The 26,921-nt window shown below is 39.5% G+C and overlaps 1 protein-coding gene across 3 annotated transcripts in view; it reads right to left on the reverse strand.

The window, feature by feature from the left end:
* The window catches only part of POU2F1 (POU class 2 homeobox 1), a 195,722-nt gene that overhangs the window by 131,124 nt on the left and 37,677 nt on the right, over nt 1-26,921 (reverse strand). The window contains exon 2 of one of the 3 annotated variants that reach the window (XM_043450222.1): nt 10,580-10,662. The exons of the other annotated variants lie outside the window; for them this stretch is intronic. The gene's annotated coding sequence lies outside the window, so the exon portion shown is untranslated. The remainder of the gene's footprint in view (nt 1-10,579; nt 10,663-26,921) is intronic. 3 annotated transcript variants of the gene reach the window in all.

Here is a 26,921-nt window from a genome sequence, read left to right on the forward strand (position 1 = left end):
AATTCTGAAAGAAATATGCTAAGAATAACATTAGAGCCTATCATTGTATGTGTATTAGAGTTCACGGTAGCATGGAAGAAGATTCTATAGCTTAACGCTAAAGATGAAACGCCATGTTATTTCCCATTTTTTCATTAAAATGTCTGTTTTAAGAGAGAAAAATAAGCTCATGCTGACAGATGCCCTTCTTCACAAGCAATGTTCCACAGCAGCGGGGTTTCCCGCCTGTGCCTCCAAGTCAGAATGCGGACTGGTAAGGACTGCCCACAGGACAGTGTGCAAGATCTTAGTCTCATGAAAAGGTTTTTAAGTTTTGGACAGTGGCAATGGCAAAGTGAGTATACCATGGTATTTTCAAATACCTGAAAAATAAATAAGAAATATATTTTAAATCCTGATCATTATTATTCTGTCAAATAACAATGGAAAGCCATAGATACAAGATGGTCTAACAGAAAGCAAAAGCAGTGGAAGCCAGAGCACTGGGCTTCTACCTCTCACGGTGATTCGAAATAATTGACCAATCTGTGAAATACTCTGGTGTTTTCAGATTAGAAATATCCAAATGGTTGTCAGTTAATATAAAAGACACCAACATTAATTACAACTTGGATATTAACTTTAAGACATACACCAGTTAAGTAGAAAGTTGAATCATTAAAGAGTCTGGGCTCAATACAAACTCTTCTTTCTCTTTTTTAAAACAATACTTTTTCTATGAAGATAAATTGTTCATATGGCTCAGAGGCCTCACAAAAGTTGGGCAATTTAGATTTGGCCAAATATTTATGATCCAACGGATATCCAATAAATATTTTTGAGTAAAATTTAAGTTGAGTAAAATTTAGTTCCTTCCATCAAAAAGCTTACAATACAGTGGAAGAGGGAGTAAGTAGTGAGTGATTCAGTACCTGATACTATGTGCTATGAAGGAGAACACATTACTATAACAACAGGCTAAGGCTCAATAAGTGTTAACATATGCCAAGGACTATTCTAAGTATTTGATATATACTATTCTCACAAAAGCAAGCCTATTAGCTAAGTTCTAGTATTACTCCTATTTAACACACAAGAAAATTGAATGATATAAAGACATTTAACCGCCCAAGGAGACCTAACCAGCAAAGAGTGGAGCTTAAGTTTATTATCTAGTTTATCTCTGGAGCAAGTCCTGCATTTAAACTCTTACTTGAGACGCTAAAGGGGCCAAGAAGAGCTACAACTCATCCATCAGACAAGAAAGTCAGAGCAGGATTTACTGAGTAGAACAAGTGAAACAATGAGTACTGGGGTACGAAAGTATAGGAAAACATAGAACATGAGCAGGGAAAGTGGTGTGATAGTCACAAGTTCAGAAAACAGCAAATGCTATGTGTGAGGAGGTAAGGAAGGCAGTTAGAGGTAAAGTTAGAGAGGTAAGCAAGGACATTAAGTTCCTCATATTTAAATTTCAGCTTCAACTTAAAATAAGTTAAATTTTAACCTTAAAGTTTTAAGGGTTTTAAGCAAGAGCAACATAATTATTTTTTTAACTTTTTTTTGGATAGTTTTTTGGACGCTATATGACTACAAGTTAACAGGGTGTCAAGTCTGAAAACTGAACCATTACATGAACTCAGGGCAGGAATGGGGGTTAGAACTAAAGTAGTCGGGGAGAACGGAGAAGAAACAAGCGTGAACATTTCGGAGCAGCCTTGGTGCCAGTTTATATGCTCAGACTGACTGCCAGCTTCTGGTCTGAGTGACTGAGCATGTAGGTGATGGCATTAAGGAGGAGGAAAACATGAGTACAAGAAGGGAAAATGTGGGAGTGAAGAGGGAATGAGTTTGGGCATGTTTAATTTGACATGCCTATGGGTTCCAAGAGGTTCAGCAAGTAGCTGAATTTATAGGTCTGAAATGAAAAGGAAAGGTCCCTATCTTCTTCCAGATCACAGTGTTCTTCAACACACTGCCTCACTTCAGAAAGATTACACACGCCAGGCAGCCCTCCACGCCACTTACACACCGTCACCTCTATCCCTCTTTCTAACCACATCACATTCTATAAAACCCCATAGTGATGACAGGAACTGTCCTACAAACAAATGCCATGGATCTCTACATCTTCAAGCTTCAACTTTTCTTTATTCAACCAGCGAAATAAATCTTCCTTATTTGTTGTTTTGTTAACCTATCACCTTGTCTGGTGTACAAAAGCATACCTGCAGGGGTGGGAGTATGACAACAAAAAAAGATACCTAGAAAAGAAGATTCTTGATAACAGTTTTCATCACAATTTCTAATCTAAGCAAACATGCATTACATTTGTTCCCTAAAGGATAGGGGAGTAAGACATGCAGTGTGGATGTTACAGCAAAGATGGCGTCATTTCAGGCTCCTGAGTGCAGGGTACAAGGTAACACTGCACAAGCTGTGTGGTCTGTTAAAGATGCTTGTATGCATTATGGCGAGCGAGATTAACCTGAGCTAAATCTGTATTCATATTTGTTTCTCGGGGGCTGGGGTGGAGATATTAAAAATGCAGGCTTCTATTACCCCGTGGCACTTTATTACATCTCATACTATGCCCTTGTTTCTTACCTTCAGCATTCCTGGCATTTGGGATTGGGTAATTCTTTGCTGTGGACACTGCGCTGTGCAGTGTGGGATGTTTAGCAGTGGCCCAGGTCTCTAACAAGACGCCTGTAGCACCCTTCTCCCAGATGCGGTCAAATGCCTCCTGAGAGGCAAAATCGCCCTCATTTGAGAACACCTGCTTTAGACCCACACAAATTTACTTAACACTTTTTTTGTGAACTGTCCTCTGGAACTAATCCTGATTCCTGGAATGCTCTTCCACATTCAGCAGGCCAATCTTTTGTCATTCAAACAACTCTTAAAATCCCCCTTTTATAAGCTTCAAGCACCACAATTATGTCCCAGAATTCTAAAAAGCATGAATATTTACAGGCTACTAAAAGGCATTCTCCACTGGATCTGATCTTTAGTTCGTCAGGAATTTGCCTAACGACAGGCTGGTTAATTGTGGGGGTGCTTTAATATTTTTCATTTGTCCAATATATAGTTCTCTATGTCTTTACAAAGTTCTAGTATTCTTCAATTCAATAGCTATCATTTATTAAGCCTTTACTGTGGCTAAATACTGTTCTAACCACTTTGATACATTATCCTCAAAACAGCCCAGGACTCAAACACAGGCAGTCTGGCTTCAGAACTCCATCACCATCCCCTGAGGCCGGGCCTCCAAAATGTTCATCAGTAACTCTGCATCTACTCTACCTATTCAAGGTTTTATGACCTCAGATCATATACAATCTCAAGGTTTTTTTCCCCCTTAATTTCTTGTTCTTTTGTTTTTCCTATTAGAGTGGTAAGAAAAACACACCAGAGAGACATACAGTTTGCACCGACCAGTCTGACTGAAGCATCAGAGAGCATTCTGTGAGCTTAGTACATGGCCTAGAACATGCTGATTTCTCAGTAACTACCTGGTTGAATGGATGCCTAAAACATCCTAAATTTTTATAATAATCCAGATTGAAGTGCTTTGATTATTTTGTCTTTTTGGTTTTTAATCATGTCTCTTCTGGAACTGTCTTCTTTCCTAAAGCAACATGTCCAAACCTATATACAATATATACAGACACTTTGGCACGAGGATAGAAAAATATTTTCTATGTCTCTAACAATCTTTCTTGTAAAAGTCAGAGCTAGTCTTGTGGGTGCAGCACATCAGTCTGCTATCTTCAAATAATAAAAAACAGTAATTTTAAAATTCTCTCTCCTGGTAAGAGCTTGCCATCCTACATGTGTAAACGGGAATATTTTCTCCCAAACACATTACTTCAAACTTGTACACTTTTCTTCATGTAGACAGTCAGGGTCTTAGGCATTCTGCTACCAGGATAGCACTTCCAAATACAACACTTGACATACATTTTGAATAAGACCAGTCTATAAATGGACCTCTAGGGAACTGTATAATTTATATTTCTTCATCTAAACCAGACCCAAATGAAACCTAGACACTTCACCCTCCTCTGGGGATGTGGTCTTAACGCATTTAGGGCACTTAGCTTGGCAGGGTGGAGCAGGGGCACTGTTTATATGGATACTTTGATAACATGATTTGCGTTAGCATTACCTGGCGCTCTAGCAGCACCTGACAGCAGGCAGCCCCGCGTGCTGCCGCCTCATCCCTGTAAGACTTAGCACAGTAGCACGCACATGCCTTTGGCATGAGGACTGCTTGAAATCTAAGAAGCTAATATTGTAGCGCAATTAATTTCTGGAAAAGGGTTAGAAAGAAGGAATATCTTCCCTTTCATGCTTATTTAGGGCTGGGAAAAATAAAAGCCTAAGACTGGAAAGAACAAGCAAAGGAAACCATCTCAATGAAAAGGGAACACAAGAGCCTAAAAGAAAAGCAAAACTGGTTGGAGGCCCACCTTGACCCTCACCTTTAAAACACAGCAGGGGTCATGTAAAAACCTAACGTCAACTAGCTTTTTAGAAGTTACTGTTAGAGTGCTCTCCATACCTTTAGGTAATTTGGGCTGACGTTGGCACAAAGAACTGACAGGAGAAACTGTTTTGAAACATAACAACATGTCTGCTAAATACAAAGTGTTCAGAGTTACTTTTCTAAATTCTCTGGATGAAGACTAGTTAGAAAACTTAAAAAACAGCCATAAGTAACAAAATTAAGCCATTAAAAAAAAGAAAAATCAAGCTCTAACACCATCATCTTTGCTACCTATAGCATCTACTTTTACTTTCACAAGACCAGAGCAAAGTTTTATTTTTTCTCACATTATAAACTTTTAGACTATATTTTGAAATACAAATCATCTTATCAAGTCAAAATTCTTAGCTTGTGTTTCCAAACACAGTTTCCACTAATCACCACCTTTTCGTCACTCTAGACAAGTAAACCTGCATGCTAAATCTTCCACTTAATCCCATTCATCACCCCTGACTCTCGACATCTGTTTCCCTAGGAACATTCATGCTGTAGTTCTCTCTACCAAGCACCACATTTCTCCCCTACTCCCCTGTTAAGCTCTTCAATAATCCAATATTTCTATTTCAAATAATCCAATAAACCAATATCTGGTTTGCAAGGGTAGGCCACAAGTTACTCCCTTAATTCTGACACATAGTCTATCATGGTGGGAAAGATCTCTAAGGGGGAAAAAATGGGCTCAGCATAAACCTAAATTTGAAAACTGTAACAGCTCTTGGTCTAACATCCTGGGGCAGAAATTAATTGTAGTATATTTTTAAAACAAAGAACTGAATTTCTTTTCTAAAATCCTATTTCTAAGTCTCATCCATGAATGACATTTGTTACATACCACAACCCTCTACCAAATATCTGTGGAAATATTCTACTGGTATTGTCAGGAAGAAACAGAACTTAGGGGAACAAATCTATTTCCAATGGCATTTGAATACCTTTAACAGGCATAATTATGTAAAAATTAGAGTTTGTCTAACTAATCACAGTCAAGAGAAATGACATCTTTCAAGTGAACACTTCATTTATAAAGTGATTTGTTTAAAGAAAGGCTCAAACACACAAATATGTACCCATGTGCAACAGAGGTCATGGAAAGCAAATCTAGGTTTAAAATTACTTTAACTTCCATTATCACAGAAAGATAAATGCAGGGGGGAGTAGTCAATTAAAGTCTACAAAGTGTCCGGCATATTATACGCCCTCAAATGTTTGCTGAATTAAAGCAAAACCCCTAAGTCAGCATGTCTTCTTTGAGGAAACACATTCAGGGACAGGTAAAAATGGTGTTTCCAGACAATCTGAAAGGACTCAGTTCCAGTTCAGAAAACAGCTGATTTTTCCTGGATCTTTTATCTCTATACTGTGTTGAATGATAAAGATTATAGAAAACACAATAGATAAACATTACAGAAAACACAATTATCCTCATCTTTGAGTCCTAAACAGATTACACAGTGTCATAAGATTTCTTGAAAGTAAAATGTATGGACCAGCGACGCATACCTTGAGTCTACAGAAAAAGAGAGACTCAAGACATTTAACCGCCACGTGCTGGGGATTCTAGGCGTTCAGCAGTGAGAGAAACAGACCAGGTTTCATCCCTCTTAGGATTTTTCTGTCTCATCACAGAGATACATAATGACAAATTATGATAAATGCTAGAAAAGAACAAACTACTATAAGACCATATGTCAAGCAGCAGTTTTTCTACGGAAACGTCTTTGTGTTGAGATCTGAAGAATGGACTGGGAATTGACCTTTGGAAAGCAAAATGTGGAAGGTCAGGGGTTGGCACCTGTGAGAATCTGAACAAAGGGACTGGGTGGCTCATGTGAAGAGGAGGAGGAGAGAGGAAAGGCTGGAGAAGTAGGCATATGGGATGTTCATCTTTATTCTAAAAGCAGTGGGAAAGAATTTTAAGCAGAATGATATGACTGGACTCATATTTTCAAAAGATCATCTTAGTTTCAGTGTAGAGAATAAATGAAAGGAAGATTATGGAAGACTACTATTATGCTGTAAGACAGAGATGATGACTACAAGACTAGGGTAGCTGACAACATGGACTGAGAAACAGGCAGACTTGGGAGTCACTAAACAACGTAAAACGGGCTGTGGTAGTAAGGATTTGGGATGCGAGGCTGAGGCGGGTATTGGGAACGACTCCTAAGTCTCTGACCTGGACATCTAAATGAGTAAGGCAATGCTATTCACTGACATGCAGGTCACTAGAGAATGACATGTAGCATTAGTCAGTGGGAACTGAAGCCACAGGATGGATACATTTGCTAGGTTGTAGAAAAAACATATAGGTGTCCAGGACTGAGCCTTCATGAACTCCAATGTCTAAGGACAAAAATGTAACAAAACAGAAGCTACTAGAGAAATGAGAGGAAAATCAAAATAGCATGATTTCACAGCTTCCAGAGGGGTTAGAGAGAGAGAGTGGACAAGAATGTCAAATGCTGTTGAGACCTCAATTAAGAAATGGTCTGGAAAAATGCCCACTGGATTTCATAACCTAGAGATTACTAATGATCAAATAAGAATATTTCAAAGACTGGTGAATTATTCCAAGGCTCTTAGCAGCAGAACATTACAGGTAGATTTTCTGCTCACCCCTTTAATAAAACCTCTCTTGTTTTCCCTTATTTCTAACCTTCCTTTCTTGCTTTGTACTGTCTCCCTGCCATCAATATAGCTTTCTTTTTCATTTCTTTTTTCTCTATACTATGTTCCCTCCTCCACTTGATTACAGTATGGAACTGAAAATATTTCATTTTTTAACTGAACACTTTCTATTCTTCCTGTCCTTTTTAAAAACATTTCACAGTTCAGACTCATGTGCGTGGAGAGGATGATTTAGCTGCTTTTAATTACAAACTTCAGAACAATTTCTCTCACAAGGTACATCAATGGCTTCAATAGGAAAAGATTTCATTAAAAAAAAAAAATGAGTTCTTCCTATGTAAGAATAGTCTTCTAATGGAAGTTAAATATTTTGCTCCTATATTACTTATTTTGGTGCATAATGTAGTCAAACCACCATCTCTGTTAAAAATTCTAAGATAAGTAAATGATTAATATTGAGTAGGATTCATATAAAGTAGTTTTTCCTGAACACTTCCAGGACACAAAGGTATTCTTATACAGGAACTCTGAATGTAAAGTAGTTAAGGCATAAATGCTATTTCACAGAACCATCAATCAGTCATTACCAGGGTTCCACATTTTTCATTTACTGTTTAATCAATCATCACTGTTGGGGATGGGGGGATGAAGAATGACAGAATCTAAAATTCACCATTACTAGGACAGAGTGCCACTAAGCTGGTATTTTAAAATGTCTTTGCTTCTTAACCTAAACTCTTCCAGGCAGTCTTCAAATGTAAAGATTCTGTAACTCTGCCTGCAGAGTTAGGCTTGTGTTCGGTCATGTTTGACTCTTTGTGACCCCATGGACTGTAGCCCACTAGGATCCTCTGTCCAAGGGATTTCCCAGGCAGGAGTGTGTTGCCGTTTCCTTCTCCAGGGTACCTCAAGCACTTTAAAAAATGAGAATGGAAAACCTGAACAGCCGAATCAGAACATTTAGTCCCATCTTCCAATTTTAGAAAGACTGGGTAGAGAGATTTCATGGCCACTGTGGCCTACTGTAATATTACGGCAGAATGATGTACCCTTAGTTCTATGATAGAGTTTAAAATAAGCTGCAAAATAAGTATCTGATGTAAGAAAACACTCTTGGTAAGAGATGGTCTGTCCTCACCAAGCTGCTCCCTGCTTGCCAGGAAGAGCAGCCGCAGTTGAGGTTGCTGGGGGCTGCTGGTAAAAACAGTAACAACACCCCTACAGTCCTCGCAGCAGCAAACAGGGTTTAGGATGCTAAGGCCACGAGGCTGGAAGACGAGAAGCAGACGCGCCCACAGGCCTGGCCCTCAGGCCGCTGTCTGCCCCTCTGTGATGCTGGCTTCCTCGGGGGCCTCTCCCCTCGACCTGAAGACCGTTCGAGGGGTCAATCCTTGCTCTCCTGAGCTTCATGCGCCCTATGTGCCAGTTTCCTCTGCATCACAGTTCACAGGTTCAGTTTTACTGGCTAATATTTAATGATGTTTCCTCACACAATTCACTTGTCCAATATCCTACCCTACTCCTTTGCTTCTCTCATAATGTCTGTCTGCTGTTAACAGCGTGTCAGTGGCACACACACACTCTTTAGTAGAGTCACAAGTTTATGTGGGTCTATTCTCCTTATTTTTGGATGAAGATTTTTGTGATTATCTGAAATGAGGTCCAAGACAAAGGCACAACTAACCCCAATGACTTCTGACGTGCACACACAGCTATATATGTGAAAACATTTACTCACCAAGTTTTCTGAGCACCTGCTGTGTGCTCTGTTCACTATTCAGGTGGTGGGGATAGAGAACAAGTCAACGTCTGTGCCCTTGTGTAGCATACACTCCAATGGGGAAAACCATAATGCCTTTAAATACACATAAAAATAAATGCTAAAGAGAAAAGTTAATCAGACTAGAAGAAACAGAAGCTCTAAAACAATGAGACCAGATTTTTTTGTGTGATTTAATCTGTCCAACTATTACAGACATATCAAGGAAAGTTACTAAACGGTAAAATTTAATCTCTAATTTGTGGGGAAGAAAACAAGACAATCACTGAGAGAATGACAAAATGAAATATCATTTAATCATCCCTCTATGCTCACTACAAAAACAATTTCACCTCTCTGTTAGGTGGATTCCACCTAACTTACTTTCCTTGTAGAATATGTACAAGAAAAGAAAAGGAGAGGGAAGGGGAGGAAAGGGAGGGAGAGAGGAGGGGGAAAGTGGGGAGGGGAGGGGAAGGAGAACACACTACTGATCTCATCATATAATTCTTCCACCATCAATAATCATTATATTCTTTTGGCTAAGGTTAGCCCTAGAATTCATCAGTTGCAAATCTCGGGACTAAAAACAGCATCTTCTAAAAGGCAAAGAGAAAGACGGAAAACAAGAAAGAACTGTAAAGGAAAGTGACAAGATTGTTAATATTCTCCTTAGATATTAGCAACTAATGAAAAGTAACATGACTTCAGAGACATTACTTTGCCAACAAAGGTCTGTCTAGTTAAAGCTATGGTTTTTCCAGTGGTCATGTATGGATGTGACAGTTGGTCTATAAAGAAAGCTGAGCGCCGAAGAATTGATGCTTTTGAACTGTGGTGTTGGAGAAGATTCTTGAGAGTCCCTTGGACTGCAAGGAGATCCAACCAGTTCATCCTAAAGGAGATCAGTCCTGGGTGTTCATTGGAAGGACTGATGCTGAAGGTGAAATTCCGATACTTTGGCCACTTGATGCGAAGAACTGACTCACTTGAAAAGACCCTGATGCTGGGAAAGGTTGAAGGTGGGGGGAGAAGGGGACGTCAGAGGATGAAATGGTTGGATGTCATCACCAACTCAAAGGACGTCAGTCTGAGTAAACTCCGGGAGTTGATGATGGACAAGGGAGGCCTGGCATGCTGCAGTCCAAGGGACCGCAAAGAGTCGGACACGACTGAGCGACTGAACTGAACATGACTTCTTGCAAGAAAAGAATTTATAAGCAAGCATAAATTTTACTAAATTCATAGTTTAGACAGACAACTGAACTTATGAAAAATTAAGAACTTAATTACTTTAATTTCCCAACTGTTTTGGTAACACAGTTGAGTCCACAGAGAAGTAAGCCTACTAACTAGCAAATGTACTAAATTATGTTATGGGGCTTCCCAGGTGGCTCAAAGTGGTAAAGAACCCGCCTGCCAATGAAGGAGACACAGAAGACCTGGGTTCGATCCCTGGTTGGGAAGATACCCTGGAGCAGGAAATGACGGCCCGCTCCAGTGTTCTTGCCTGGAAAGCCCCATGGACAGAGGGCCTGGCGGGCCACGGAGCAGGGGGTGCAGAGAGTGGGAGGCGACCGAGTGGCCGAGCAGCAGCAGCAGCAGCAGGGGCAGACACGTGGTTAACAAGGCAGAGTGCACAGCGCCAAACAGCAACTTACCTAAACGCAAGGCCAATGAAACAATAGGAATAGGTAACCTCTTATTTAAAGTCAAAACTGCTTCTTTAATATCCCTGCAACTCCTACAGAAATGAACCAAAAAGGGTAAATTTAGGCAATATGCAAAGATCTAATGGAAAGGAAAGAAACTAAGCAAAGAAACTATCAAAAATAACCAAACTGAGTATTACCATTATTTTTACAGCCACGTGGATTTTTGATAGCTTCACTCTCTACCCAAAAATATTTTTAAAATCCTGAGTAAGGAATTTCCTTGTGGTCCAGTGGTTAGAACTCAGCACTCTCACTGTGGGGGCCCAGGTTTGACCCCTTATCTGGCTGGAGAACTAAGACCCCACAAGTCTGCATGACTTGGCAAAAAAAAAAAAAAAAATCTGCATAGAATAATATAATGTGAATAATGAAATAAAGGAAGATATCAACTTCATTACCGCTTGGCTATGATTAGGAACAAGAAATCCTAGCTAGAGTAAAAAAATCATACTTGGTTTGCAGCTGGTGGTCATTCAGAATAAATCAGGAGTTTGATTTATGATTACTACCTTCCTTATTTTATATAGAGATAAGTCATGAACAGTGTGCTTCTTATTCTCTTATTTAACAGATGTTAGTAAGACAAAAAATTAAATACCTATTTTTAACTATGATTTTTATACCTTTGTGAAACTCAATAATTTATTCTCTGATGATATTTCTAAATCCCTAATTTTACTGTCCTAAGCATGTGACTGACAGGAGAGAGAAAAGCAGGAAAAATCACAGAATACAGGCTACAAATTCAAATTCTCCACCCAGCAAACTATAACATGGCTCACCCGAGCTTTTCCTACAGAAGCCTATGAGGGCTCCCAGTTACTTTCCCAACAACTGCCGCACTTCACTGGATACTAAGGGAAGGACAGAAGCTACCAACCCTGAAGCCAAGAGAAAGAAAAATCAATGTTTTAAAGAACAAGTCTAAAATGCAATCCTCTTAAGGCAGCTTAAAACGACTGATTTACAAATTTTGGAAGTCTAATGCTTTCAGGAAAGATTAACTGCCCATTTCAGTGTCTGGCTAAATTGGGGCAGTATCGTCTGAGCCACCAGGGAAGCCCAACCTTATGCCTACCCCTGTTTCCAGCAACGTAGAAATAAAAACTGCCACAGTTCAGCAGTTTGTTCTTGACTGTGAAGTGATCTCTCCTGAAGACAGATGCCACCCCAAGGAACAAAAGCAGAAAAACAATCCAAGGCATGACCAGAGGGAAAAGCAAGAAAAGATCAGAACTGCAAGCCTCTGCCTCCCACCTCCCCCCCAAACTCCTTTGCTACACCTTTAGAACATCCTGCACAGACAACCGAAATGGTACTTTCCTACACAATACAAAGCAAGGAGCTCTTTGCCTTTTCTTTTGCTGCCAAATGTATAAACCAAAGGATTTCCTGCAAACTCCTGTAACCCCAAGACAAGAAACCAAGCAATACGGTTCCTGAAAAGCAATAACAAGGGTCCACTAAAGGTCAAAACATTTCCTCACACATTAACACATTTATTTTTTTATTTTTAACTTCAAGTGCACTAGCCAGGTTTTAGTATTAGAAGAAATGCTTAGGATCAAAAAGGGGGGTACACTATGGACTTTTATTTGAATGTTGTATGGGAGAAAGAATAGAAATACTAAAAATCGCATGAAATTTTCAAACTAAAATGTTACTACTGTTCCTACAAAGGATATATTTCTCTAATTCTTACAAAGGTTCTTTTTAACCCCACTGAATCACTTCTGCAAACCTAAAACGATAGATTCACTCTCTATACGTCAAGTCACAAATTGTCCACCAGATTCTTCCTTCTTCCATCTCTTTCACCACGTCCCCAAACCCTACCACAAATCACTGAGTGACTTGCCAATTTCTTTGAAAGAATAAATAAAACCATAGTTCAAACCTCCAATGATCAGATATTGCATCTCTGCAGTGAATAGTCTCAGTGAATAGTCTGCAGTGAATAGTCTCTGGCTATTTCACTAGACTTGCTAATCTGATGTTTTTCTCAAAGATGAACAAGTAGGCAAATATCTTGAATCAGTCACACAGCCCTCTCCAAAAGCAGCTGACCTTTGTCAGCAACAGTAAAGCAAGCTAAATTTCAAGCTAAGTTTCAAGTGTGTAAAATTTGAAATTTCAATATTTTTTCTCTGGAATTTTAAGTCTGGTGTACATAAGTAATTCCCTTTATTGTCTGCCCACTCTAAGCTGTTTGCTGTCACCAGTTCTCAGTTCCACCCCTACAAAAAGTAATAGAAGACAAGAAGCCGACAGTTAAGCCATCTACACAACACCATGCAAACACCCAAGGAAAAGCAGCAGCAAATCAGTGAGAGCGTCTCACGACTGCAAGGTCTGTTCTCAGCAACTAGATTTATTCCCATTTGCCTGTTTTGTTATGTTAGACAAAGAGGAGAAACTAACTCACCAACCCATACTGAATGTGAATCAAAGATATTTTTCAAATGCAGGATATTAAAAGGCACAGAGCAGAAGAACAGCAGTAAAGATTTCGGTTCCTTCCACCTGCCCTGGATTCTGGAGTTGCAGCTTCTTTAACAGCCAATTTTCTCCCCTTGTGGGGTTTTGATGTGCATCTCTCTCCACTTCCTTTTCTACCCATGTAGTTTTTTAAAAGGAGATAAAGCAACTGTATAAGAATGCTTAAAGGCCTCAAAGACCTAAAGCTTCACTGGTTGCGTGTGGCACTGGCGGAAGAGAAGGAAAACGTGAGGTAATGAGGATCTACTGTATTTACCTTATGTGCAGGCCATGCGGACAACAATAGGAACTATGTAGGGAGCACGTTTTGTCAAAAAGAACATGGCAGCCTAATGGGAGGCCTTTGTTCTTCAAAAGGGTCTCCTTTCCCCCTTTTGTGCTTCACTTGATTCATGGCATCTGAGCTGCTCTTGAACTTGACAGACTGACAGAAAGAAAGGGAAGGAGAGGGGGAGTCAGACACACAAAGAGAGGGGGGAAAGGGAGGACTTCAGAGAGAATTCATCTGAAAAAATTGTTTTCATGAAGTTTTGGAACTTTAAAGGTGTTAGAGAGTATCACTCAGTATTAAAATAAACAATTTTCACAGAGATTGTCATGAGTAATAAAGCAGATACAGAACAAAATGAATTATGTCCAAAGAACTGCTACACTATATCCTTGAAATCATAGTTTGAAAAACATCTGATTTTCAACAGTTACATGAAAGACAGCATTCCTCAAACAGGACTAGTAATTAAATGATTTTGAAGTTTAGGTGAATTATACTTGAATCAACACTGCAGAAGAACACAAAACCACCAGCGCCACCTGCAGGATAAATACAGATGAGACTTCTATACTGTATTTTAAAGCCTAAGATTTTTTAAAACAAGCCATTCCATAACTAATCTTTTGACATTTTCACTTTTCAAGTAAATTACTTAAAATTTTTTAAAAAGCAGTGAATAACTTCAGATGAAGAGCAAAACCCTTAGGAACCTTTAGCCAATTTTAGGTATTTGTGAATACAAATACAAAACTACTAAAAACTTTCATATTAAAACAAAAGGCGAAAAAAAGAAGAACAAAAAAAACACAAAAGGCTACTTCAAAACAATAAAAGATCTGGCTACAAAGTATGGTGACTGTTCTTTCACTTTAAAATATTTACTATTTTTCTTCCCGACTGTAAAACATATATTCATTATAAAACTATCAAACATCTCTGAAATACAGAAAGCTATCCGAGCAGGGCTTCCCTGGTAGCTCAGCTAGTAAAGAATCCACCTGCAATGCAGGAGATCCCAGTTCGATTCCTGGGTAGGGAAGATCCCCTGGAGAAGGGATAGGCTACCCACTCCAGTACTCTTGGGCTTCGCTGCTGGCTCCGTCAGTAAAGAATTCACCCGCAATGTAGGAGACCTGGGTTCAATCCCTGGGTTGGGAAGATCCCCTGGAGAAGAGAACGGCTACTCACTTCAGTATTCTTGCCTGGAGAATTCCATGGACAGAGGAGCCTGGCAGTTACAGCCCATGGGGTCACGAAGAGTCGGATATGACTGAGCAACTTTCACTTACCTAGTCCCAATTGTTAGATTTAGTATTTTTTCTTCCAGCTCCTACATATATAATTTTCTATAGTATGCCATATGTGCTTGTTTGGGTTTTGCTTTGTTTTTACTATTCCCTCTCCAATTTAATATATTTTATATCTCCTTTCAGTCCACACATCAATTCTTTTTGGTGGTGTACAATAATCCACCATAGAGATGTACTAAAGATTAGTGACTGAGATGCTGTTGATAGGTATTTGGATTGTTCCGTTTTTTCCACTTTACAGACAATGCTTTAAGAAACAGCTTGTATGTATACAGACTATGAGATAGAGATTTTGTATGTGTCTTTGCTTACTGGTATAAATGTTTCTGTAAATTAATGACTAGAGGTAGAATTTCAAATATTTAAAATTTTAATATTATCAAAGTGCTCTCCAAAAGTTGTGCCAAGTTTCCTCAAATTATTTGAGAGCGCCTATTTCCCCTGATCCTAGACAACAACAATCTTTTTAATATTTTGACATTGTAAGAAACATTGCTTTTGTTTTAAATCATTTTAGAACTTTCACACATAAACATGCTCCTTCAAGTTGAGAATTCAGTACATTTATTCCCAATATTTACTGATGAAAATATCTGCAGAAAAAGCATTACTCTTTTTAACTATTTTCAGAGCCAATTACTACTTTACAAGTCATATCTCAATTCCATTTTTCAACAGAATTACTCCCCAACCTCGTTACTCATCACAGTACATTCAGAAGGCACTGGATATTTCCTAACTCACCCTCAGAAGAAAATGTGCTACCAATAAGGAGATGTCAAGAATTTGCTGCAGGCTCAAAGGCAACTGTAAAAAAAAGGCAGGATCACATAAACGAATAATCTTTTCAACAGAACTACTTTGAAGATAGAGCTTTCAACTGGATTCATGTACCTGAGCACATATATATGCTGCTTATTGTACATTTGTTTAAAAGTAAGGACCACGCTAGTCACACCTTGTACAGACAAGAAATCATACAGGTCTGTGGATGTTACAGCGTAACTGTAGACTGACCACTAAAATAAGGTGAAAACTGAGTTTCAATCCCATAGGCAGGGTTTCTCAACCCCAGCACTTCTGACATCCTGGACCAGATTCCACTGGGGGAGGAGGGCCGACCTGGGTGCTGCAGAGAGTTCAGCAGCAAAACCTGGCCTCCAATAACCAGTGCTACTAGCAATAGCCTACAAGTTGCTAGTGGCACCTACAACCAAAAACGTCTCCAGACACTGCTAAATGTTCCCTGGGGAGCAAAACCATCCCAAGTTAAGAACCACCACCCTAGGCTAACTAAAAGAACTACGCCATATATACCACTTCCGCATGCACTGTTGCACCAGTTTGATTTTAAAAGTCTAAAAATATTTAAAATAACTAAGCATTAATATTTTAAATATTTAAAATACTTATCAATTACTCTTCACCACAGTCTGCTACTATCAGTGAATATAGCAGCACCAGTAGACAGAGACTTAAAAAAAAAAATCTAATTACTAACATTACTAGCTAACAGTTATGTTTCATGGTGATTTAATGAAAAAAACATTAAATTTGTAAGGTAATGGCTTGAGTTATTTTAATCATGTGAACTATCCTGTTGATACTTATCTCCAAGATATAGCTTTTTTAAAAAAAAAATTATTTATTCAGCTGTACTGGGTCTTAGTTGTGGCATGAGGGAGTCTAGTTCCCTGACCAAGGATTGAACACAGGCTCCCTGCATTGGGAGTACAGAGTCATAGCCACTGAACCACCAGGGAAGTCTCCTCCAAAACATATCTTAAATCCGTCATTTCTTTGCATCTTCCACAATCTTCAACTAGGCCAACATCATCTCTTATCTAGACAAAGAACCTTTAACTGTTCCCTCAGCTTCTACTGTAGACTCCTCCAATACAATCTCCATCCATTCATTCATCCTTCAACTAATAATTACTAAATGTCTGCTATCTGCCAGGCAGACTAAGTAATGAGTATTGAGTACCATGCACAAAACTCTCCTACAAAATCCTTTGCCTAAGAAACTTAAATTCTAGTATAAAACACATCTGAAGGCAGTTAAGTGATCTGGGGAAAAAGAAAGTAGGAAAGGATAGACAGGGTGCGGTCTAGTGTTAAATATATGTGGCCAGGGATGGATTCACCAACTGTACAAAGACCTAAAGGTTAGGAAGTGAACCACAAGGCTCTATCTGGAAAAGTGCCCAGGCAAAGAGAACAAGGATGAAGGTTCTGAGGTGGGAGCGTGCCTCTGCTTTTACTCTGTATGCAATAGGAAAACTCAGGAGGAGTGGAGCAGAGGAGAGCTGTGCTGTAACATTTTAAAGGCGAATACTAGCGATGATGTCAAGAACAGGCTGTAGGACTGCAAGAGTGGAAGCAGAGACCAGCTAATTCATATGAGTTTTAGACCAGGGCAGGGTAAGTAGAGAAAAGAAGAGGCTAGATTTAGGATATATTATTAATTACAGTGATTTGTAAAAACAAAAACTGAATCGTATCATTCTTCAAAAGCCTTTCAATTACCACTTTCTTCCCCTTGTATTGGATACAAAATGAAAAATACTAAATATGGCCCCAAAGGCTCTACATGATCTACCTCTGGCCTCACCTTACTCCTCAGTAACCAAAATGTCTTGGCCACACTGACCTTTCAGTCCCTCTATGACCCCAAATTCTTCTCCACTCAGTGGGGGTGGGAGATTGGGGCACGCTGTTCTCTCTGCTTGGAATGAATGCCCTTCTCACCTTTTGCTTTGCCTCTTAGCTCTCATGCTCACATTCCAGTTCTTAGCTTAAAATTCACTTCCTTAAAGAGACCTTCCCTGACATGCCACTCTGAATTAGCTTCATGGCCTTCCCTCATTATATTCTCTCAAAAAAGTACTTTTCCTTGATAGGACTCACCTCAATCAGTGACTATAATATTGGCTTAAGTATACCTAATAGTTAATGTTTGTCTCTTGAGACTGCAGGCTATAAAGAATAGGAAGCACTTCTGTTCCACTTACCATCATATCCTCAGGGTATGGCACCATACCTGGTACCTGGCAAGTACAAAGAATACTTTTTGAATAAATGACAGAGCTTTCATCCCAGCTCCGCCAGATATGATCTAGTCACTTAAGTTCTCAGGACCACAATGTCCTTTCCCCCTTTTTAATGTTATGACTCTAAGAAGACCATAGAAACTAGAGTAACTGAGACAAAGAAATAGGAAATCACAAGTAGTCTTAAGAACACTTTTTCTGAAGCAGTCAGGGAATGGTGGGAGTGGGAGAGAAACCAGGGAGGGCCTTGATTACTGGGTTATGACTTTCAGACTCTCTTCAGCAGCCAAGTGGTGAAGGCTTCTTGAGCAGTACAGTGGTACAATCAGAACAATATACTGGAAGGTTAATCTATCTGTGGTATATAACTACCTGAAGAAGAGTCTAAATGCAAAACTGTAATTAGAATCCATCAGGTGAATAAGGCCTCAACTAGTTTTAAAAGGTAGTTGAATATGAAAACACAAATATATGTATTACTAAAGATTCTTAGCATTATTATTTAATAACTAAATTAAGCTCATGCTTGGTTTTAGTTATGTTTAGATAGAAAGGAAAAATAAGTGAGCGAACAATGTAAAATACTTTCTTTTCCCTATTCATTCATTAGTCACAATACAACCAGATTAATCTTTCAAAATCATGGCCCAGATCATATTACTCAAAAAACTTTAGTGGCTCCTCACTGTCTACTGAATTAAGTCCAAACACCTTAGCCTGATATTTAAGACCCTACACAAACTGGCAAACTTATTTACTTTTACTCCTGTGTGTTCTAGCCAAATTGAACTACTTTTGCTCCAAACACAAGTTTTTTCTGTCTCCACCAGATTTTGGTTCACATAGTTCTGTCTTTCTGAAATGCAATCCCACCCTCCACTCCTAACCCACTTGTCACAATCCTGCGTTCCTCGTTCAGGACCCAGCTCATGGTCTCCCCCTCTCGGCCCCCAGCATACCTCAAGTACAAAACTATTTCCTCCACTTCTACAGCCCCATACTTCCAGGGCTTTGTAACTTACACTATACTATCTTGAAGACTTTCTCCTTGTATGTTTGATTTCCCCAAGTAAATTATAAACAACTTCCACCCTCTCCTTTTGTGAAGTTAAGATGGATACATTTGCACATAAAAACAACAGAATTTATAATCCGTAAAAACTGTTCTAAGAGCCTTTTGAGGGCAGGAACTGTTTCTGATTCATGTTTTGTTTCCTATAATTCTTTGAGCAAAGTTTGTACTTAAAAAAACTTTGCTGAATAAAATACTCATATAAATTTTAAGGCTGAATATAAAATTTGCCGTTATGACTCAGGTCTCATTCACTGAGGCCACACTGAAAGAAAGAAGCATTTATAAGCCCCTGTGCTGTAGTTAGCCGGGCTTCCAGCTGGGGCGGTGGTGAAGAATCTGCCTGCCAATGCAGGAGACTGGGGTTCGATCCCTGGGTCAGAATGACTGGCTAAAGACAACCCATTAGGTGAAACTAATCCCGTCACCATAAAACCGAGACTGTGAGCCACGGGGCAGAGCGGTTCTCCTGGGTTCCCTGACGCTCCCTCTCTCCACCCGGGCGCCCTTCCCAATAAAGTCTCTTGCTTGGTCAGAATATGCCTCTCCTCGGACAATTCATTTCCGAGTTTTAGACAAGAGCCCAGTTTCAGGCCCTGGAAGGGGTCCCCCTTCCTGCAACACACATCCAGATAGTGAAAAGGGACTGACACATTCAAATAGGATTTTACTGCTGTATAGGCATCTCTCTGCCTTAAGAACTCAAAATTATGACTACCTTAAAATAAAGATTCCTGTAGCTATAACCAGTATACCCAAACCCTAATTTATCAATAGATATTCACTCAGGCTCTTCAGGAAGGAGTCACTGTACTGTTCTATCCCAAAGAGTTCTTCAAATACAACCAAAAAATAGATAAAAATCACATTTCTTTTTATCCACAGACAGCTCAACCAAGAGGGCTTCCCTCGTGGCTCAGTGGTAAAGTATCCACCTGCCAATGCAGGAGATGCAAGAGACATAGGTTTGATCCCTGAATCAGGAAGATCCCCTGGAGAGAGGAGCCTGGCAAGCTGCAATCCATAGGGTCACAAGAGTCAGACACGACTGAGCGACTAAACAACAGGTCAACCAGAGAACATCATTTCTTTTCTGTCTGCATAAGTCAGATAATATGGTATTAAAAGCACTGAGCTAGAAGTACACTACCTAAATTTTAATCTCAGGTCTCACTTATTAGATGCTCACCTTCAGCAAGTCACTTAATTCTGCTGTTTTCAACTTAGTTACGAACTCAATGCAGAGTACATCATGGAAAATGCCAGGCTGGATGAATTACAAACTGGAATCAAGATTGCCAGAGAAATATCAACAACTTCAGATATGTAGATGATACCATTTTAATGGCAGAAAGTGAAGAGGAACTAAAGAGCCTCTTGATGAGGGTGAAAGAGGAGAGTGAAAAAGTTGGCTGAAAACTCAACATTCAAATATCTAATAACATGGAATCTAGTCCTGTCACGGTATGGCAAACATAAGGGGAAAAGTGGAAGCAGTGACAGATTTTATTTTCTTGGGCTCCAAAATCACTGTGGACGGTGACTGCAGCCAGGAAATTGGAAGACACTTGCTCCTTGGAAGGAAAGCTAAGACAAACCTAGCTATGAGTGGTAGTTGCTCAGTTGTGTTCAACTCTTGGGGACCCATGGACTGTAGCCCACAGGCTCCTCTGTCCATGGAATTCTTCAGGCAAGAACACTGGAGGGGGTTGCATTTTCCTCTCCAGGGGATCCTCCCGACCCAGGGATCAAACATAGGTCTCCGGCACTGCAGGCAGACGCTTTACCACTTCAGCCACCAAAGCAGAGAAACCACTTTGCCAAAAGGTCCGTACAGTCAAAGCTGTGGTTTTTCCAGCAGTCATGTACAGAAGTGAGAGCTGGACCAAAAAGAAGGGTGAGCGCCAAAGAATTGATGCTTTCTAACTGTGGTGCTGGAGAAGACTTTAGTCCCTTGGATAGTAAGGAGATCAAACCAGTCAATCCAAAAGGAAATCAACCCTGAATATTCATTGGAAGGACTGATGCTGAAGTTGAAGCTCCAATACTTTGGCCACCTGATGTGAAGACCTGACTCACTGGAAAAGACCCTGATGCTGGGAAAGACTGAGGCAAAAGGAGATGGGGAAACAGATGAGGTGGTTGGATGGCATCACTGACTCAATGGACATGAATCTGAGCAAACTCTGGGAGACTTGTGAAGGACGTGGGAGCCTGGCATACTGCATTCTATGGGGTCGCAAAGAGTTGGGCATGACTTAGTGACTGAACAACAACAACAAAGGAACTCAAGGTTATTTGGGTGAATATCCTGACCAATTCTTCATCTAAAAATTCATGTTCTGTCTGCCATCTATTCTCCTGACTCAGCAAAAAAAAAAAAAATATATATATATATATATATATATATATTTATTATTTCCCTATCAGGACTACATCTATTCCAAGGGACAGGAAACCTAATACAAAGTGATATAAATTAAAAGAAAAGTGGTGGTGGTGGTGGGGTGTTTAATGGGCTCAAATAACTGGAATAGCCAGACGTAGAACACATTACAGTCACTTAACCAAAATCTTCAAGACCTGACTTTTCTCTCTTCTCTGTCTCTCTCAGACTTCCTTCTTAGGCTTTACCTGTTGGGCCAAGAAGTGCAGCCACTCCTGCATTTCATTAGCCTGGGTTTAAGTGGCAGGAGGATTCCTCCTAGCTCTAAAGCAAAAGCTGTGATTGGCGTCACCCAAGAAACTGCCCACCTTGAACAACCCACTTGACTGGGGAATGCCAGAGCACTCACTCATTACGCATGGACTCAAAGTGGCGAAGAAGTGAGTCCTCCCAAGCAAAAACAGAGACGTTCTTTACTCCTTCTCACCCAAAGTAAATTCTTCCACTGAGGCTCATTCCCATTTCCCTCTCCCATCACCTATAACCTCCACCCCCATTATCTTCTTTGAAAACCAAATTATGTCCTGGAAACCTTTACCTTGATGTTTGGCACATTATCCAAATTCTTAATACAAATGAGGTATCCTTTTCTCTTCATTTTCGAAAGCCAGTCAGTCACCAATTCTCAGAGATTTCACCCTTTAATTGTTTCCCAGCCCTCTTCCCTCTCCAGGCTGTGTGCAGCCCCCTCAGCCTAGGCCTCCCCGCCGCCCTGCCTGATTCCTGTGACTGCACCCACCCGGCCTCCCCACACCCAGGCTCATACCACTCCAGTCCATGTTCCATGCTGTCACCTACGGTCTTTCCAAAGTTCAAGTCTAATCTTATTTTTCTTTCATCATACTTTTTAATATCTCCTTGTTTCCTACAGCATAAAAGCCATCTTAATTCTGACCATCTTCACCACATAATCATGCTCTTACAATTTCCAAAATTTAGTAAGCTGTTTTTCATTTGTCCTTTGTTCACATTGGGCTTCCCTTGTGGCTCAGCTGGTAAAGAATCCACCTGCATTGCAGAAGACCTGAGTTCAATCCCTGGGTTGGGAAGATCTCCTGGAGAAGGGAAATGCTACCCACTCCAGTATCCTGGTCTAGAGAATTACATGGACTTATAGTCCATGGGGTCACAAAGAGTCGGACATGACTGAGCGACTTTCACTTGTTCACATCGCTCTCAGCTGGAATCTTCATGTGTTATGCCATGGATTCAAGGGGTTTCCCCTACTCTAAAACACCTGGGTGAGCAAGATGCAGCTGAGGTGTTTGTTCTATCATGAAACCTTTCTTTTAGGTACCCATTAGGACTTCTTTGAGCCCTCAACAAACCAAATACAGGTCTCTCTCACAATACCTACAACATTTCACTGCACTTACCTATTCACAGACTTGTCTCATTTCTATAGATTTTAAAAGCAAACATGATTTAGGAGCATTTGAAAGGCTTTGTGAAAACGAAGATGCCTGAACCTACTAAACCTATTAATAAATTAGGGCCCAGCCATGCATACTGTGAAAAAGCTTCAAGGTGAGTAATGTCACCTGCCCCTACCTCTCTAGTTAAAAAAAACCAATGACTGCTGAAAATCTGCTTAAGGAAAACAATTCTTATTAAATATATCCAGTTTTTCAAAATGTTGGCAGTAGGGAAGCAGTAAATGTTATGGAATGTAAGTTTAGTCTTACATTTTGCTGTGAATTAGTCACCAAAAATCACCCAATGGAAGAAAATGAATCATAATATCATTTTGGGGCATTCCAATTAAATAATGCTTTACACACTGGGTGGGTGGGGGTGGAGGGGAATGGGGAAAGAAACAGATGAAGATATTACCCAAATCAACATCTTCTCTGATAATCAAGAATGGAACATTATCCCATACATTCAACTGCTGAATCAAAGGATAAATGCTTCTGATTTTAGGTTCAAGGTCTCTACAGTTATAGGTGAGACTTTAAATAGTACTCGTTGTTTTTTAACAATAGATAAAACTAATACTGCCTTCTTCATAGCTTCCTATGCAGCAAGAAACGTGGAACATAGCTCTGGTATGAAGTTAGGCAACAGAAAAAGACATAATTACCCCTGCATCAAATCCCATTTAAAAATATTTTCTACCTCCTTGCAGGGCCACACGCTAGTTCATTTGTACAAGTGAGGTGAAAAAGAGGCACAGTGGTTGCTCTCACTTAAAGCACATTAGTAATATTGCTCAAATTCACATTAAATAAAATTGAGGCTGCCAAATGTTTCATTTGCATGTCACCATAACCTTTAAGTCAGACCAATACTCATAAGATTTTGCGAAAAGAATACCAAGATGTCTTCTAGATTTGTGGTAGCATTATCAAAAAGGTTTCCTGTTTAAAACCTGAACAATGTGTGAACAGGCTTGTTTAAAAAATTGAAAATCCCACTGAAGCAATTTAACTCACCATATTATATAGGAATCTGAAATATTTTGCCACAGGACTCAACCAAGCAAGAATAGAGTCCATTCATTCTCATCAAAACTCAAACTAATAAAACTTACTATATGCCAACTAGAGTATAAGTGTCACTGAAGTTGCCTTCTTTTTTTTTTTTAAACTTGTATTATAAAAGGAGCAAACAGAAAAAATCAAATAATACAGAAAAGACAAAAACTTTCCCTCAGTGAACATTTTCTATTCTTTTCCGTACTGACACAGACAAACTTAGCACAAACTTAAAAAGGAAAAAAAAATCTAAGAGAAAGAACACTATTTATTTAAAATTTTTAAAATCCTTAACCAAATAGTTCCAAGTTCCACTCTTAAGAAGAAAAACTAGAAAAATAAAAGATGAAACATGATGATGGAAAAAAATGACATCTTGTTGTACAACAGAGTTAGTAAATTATTACAGAATTCACAGAGGATAAAAGTTTTGTTTCTGACCTTTAAGTACAACCTCTTGGGCTGAAAAGAGATAGAATAACAGTAATTCAAACTGCCTAAAGGACTGTGGGCTTTTCTTTGAAGTGAAGCTCTTTTGGCCTCATTAACTGAACTTGTCCCTTGATAACAAAGTCTGTTCAAGTTTCAGAAGTATTTCATTTATAAATTCATCATAACATGCACTTTGGGTCATCCTATTTTAAAATATACATTGTAAAGAACACTGTACTGTAATAAAACAAGGCCATTTTTACAAACCCAAAGGCTCAAAAAAATTATGTAAGTATGAATTAAATGTATACATAAATCAGCCAATACCCAAAGATCCCAGCAAAATACCAGCCAGCACAGTCTTGGGCTGTGAAATATTAGAAATGACATCCTTGAAGATACATGCTTTTTCTCTAGTGCCATTATGTATCACATGAAAAGCTACAAACTAATGATCCATGTTAATTCTGCTTTAAGCAAAAAAAGCTATCAAATATATTTTAAAAGATTTTTTTAAAGTTTTTCTAATAGGCAGAAATATTTTAATTTTGCTACTTGTGGCTCACTTGTAAACATCTTTTGGTTTGGAATTTGCAAAAAAGTAAAAATCCACCTTTAATAAAAGCTGTAACTTAATTACACAATTATACAGAATATAGATAACAATCTGGTTTGTCCTCTCAAGTCATCAGCTATGGATTTCATTATGGTGCTCATTTCCCTTCACAGCAAAAAAAACATTAACACTGAAAACAGACTTTGGAACCTTATGGCCCCCTAAACACTTCATATTAGTGATTCTTGCATGAGCTTCTACACAGAAAACTATGCCGGAATAAGTTTAAACAGCACTTTGGAAAAGCACACTTGAATTCCCCAAACAAGTCTCTCAAGGGGAATTAGTGAGGACTGCTGATCTGTAGGGGCTTCCCTGGTGGCTCAGTGGTGAAGAATCCACCTCCAATTTAGGAGACTCCAGTTCAATCCCTGGATGGGGAAGATTCCCTGGAAAGGGTACTGGTAAGTCACTCCCATATTCTCACCCAGAAAATTCCATGTATATAAGAGCCTGGCAGGCTACAGTTCATGGGGCGGCAAAGAGTCAGACATGACTTAGCAACTGAACACGTAGGCATATTGTCTAGCAGATGTAGTCTACAAAGAAACTGCAAACATCTGTGCTTCATCTGCAAAGATATAGGACATGAATCCTAGACTGTTGGTTCTAAATATACTCTCTACAGAAATCTCTTCAGATCATCCTAACAGTAAATAGGATGGCGTTCATTTGGAGAAGCATCATATCTTATGAGATGAAAGATAAAGAAGCATTAAAAAACACAGAAAACTGCCAACCCTAAGAAAAGAAATACGTTTGATTCAAATAATTAATACATAAAGAAGAAACAGAAAAAAGAATAGAATGGGAAGGACTAGACATCTGTTCAAGAGAATTAGAGATACCAAGGGAACATTTCATGCAAAGATGGGTACAATTAAGGACAGAAATGGTAGGGACCTAAAAGAAGAAGAGATTAAGAAGGCGTGGCAAGAATACACAGAAGAACTACACAAAAAGGTCTTAATGACCTGGACAGCCACGATGGTGTGATCTCTCACCTACAGCCAGACATCTTGGAATGCGAAGTCAAGGAAGCATCACTATGAACAAAGCTAGTAGAGGTGACGAAATTCCAGCTGAGCTATTTCAAATCCTAAAAGATGATGCTGTGAAAGTGCTGCACTCAATATGACAGCAAATTGGGAAAACTCAGCAGTGGCCACAGGACTGGAAAAGGTCGGTTTTCATTCCAATCCCAAAGAAAGGCAGTGCTAAAGAATGTTCAAAGTACCACACAACTGCACTCATTTCACACGCTAGCAAGGTAATATTCAAATCCTTCAAGCTAGGCTTCAACAGTACGTGAACCGAGAACTTCCAGATGTACAAGCTGGATTTATAAAAGGCAGAGGAAGCAGAGATCAAATTGTCAACATCCGTTGGATCATCAAAAAAGCAAGAGAGTTCAGAAAAACATCTACTTCTGTTTTATTGACTACACCAGACCACCTTACCTGCCTCCTGAGAAATCTGTATACAGGTCAGGAAGCAACAGTTAGAATCAGGCATGGAACAACAGACTGGTTCCAAATCAGGAAAGGAGTATACCAAGGCTGTATACTGTCACCCTGCTTATCTAACTTACATGCAGAGTACATCAGGCGAAATACTGGGCTAGATGAAGCCCAAGCTGGAATCAAGATTGCCGGGAGAAATATCAATAACCTCAGATATGCAGATGATAAGAGGAACGGCTCTTGATGAAGGTGAAACATTCAAAGAACAAAGATCATGGCACCCTGTCCCATCACTTCATGGCAAACAGAGGGAGAAACAATGGAAACAGTGACACACTTTATTTTCTTAGGCTCCAAAATCACTGCAGATGGTGACTGCAGCTATGAAAAGGAAAGACACTTGCTTCTTGAAAGAAAAGCTATGACAAACCTAGCCAACAAAAGTCTGTATAGTCAAAGCCCTGGTTTTTCCAGTAGTCATATGCAGATGTGAGAATTGGACCATAAAGAAAGCTGAGCGCCAAAGAACTTATGCTTTTGAACTGCGGTGCTGGAGAAGACTCCCACGAGTCCCTTGGACAGCAAGGAGATCAAACGAGTCAATTCTAAAGGAAACCAACCCTGAATATTCACTGGAAGGACTGATGCT

Source organism: Cervus canadensis, chromosome 2 (assembly GCF_019320065.1).
Source record: "Cervus canadensis isolate Bull #8, Minnesota chromosome 2, ASM1932006v1, whole genome shotgun sequence".
Lineage (NCBI taxonomy): Eukaryota > Metazoa > Chordata > Mammalia > Artiodactyla > Cervidae > Cervus > Cervus canadensis.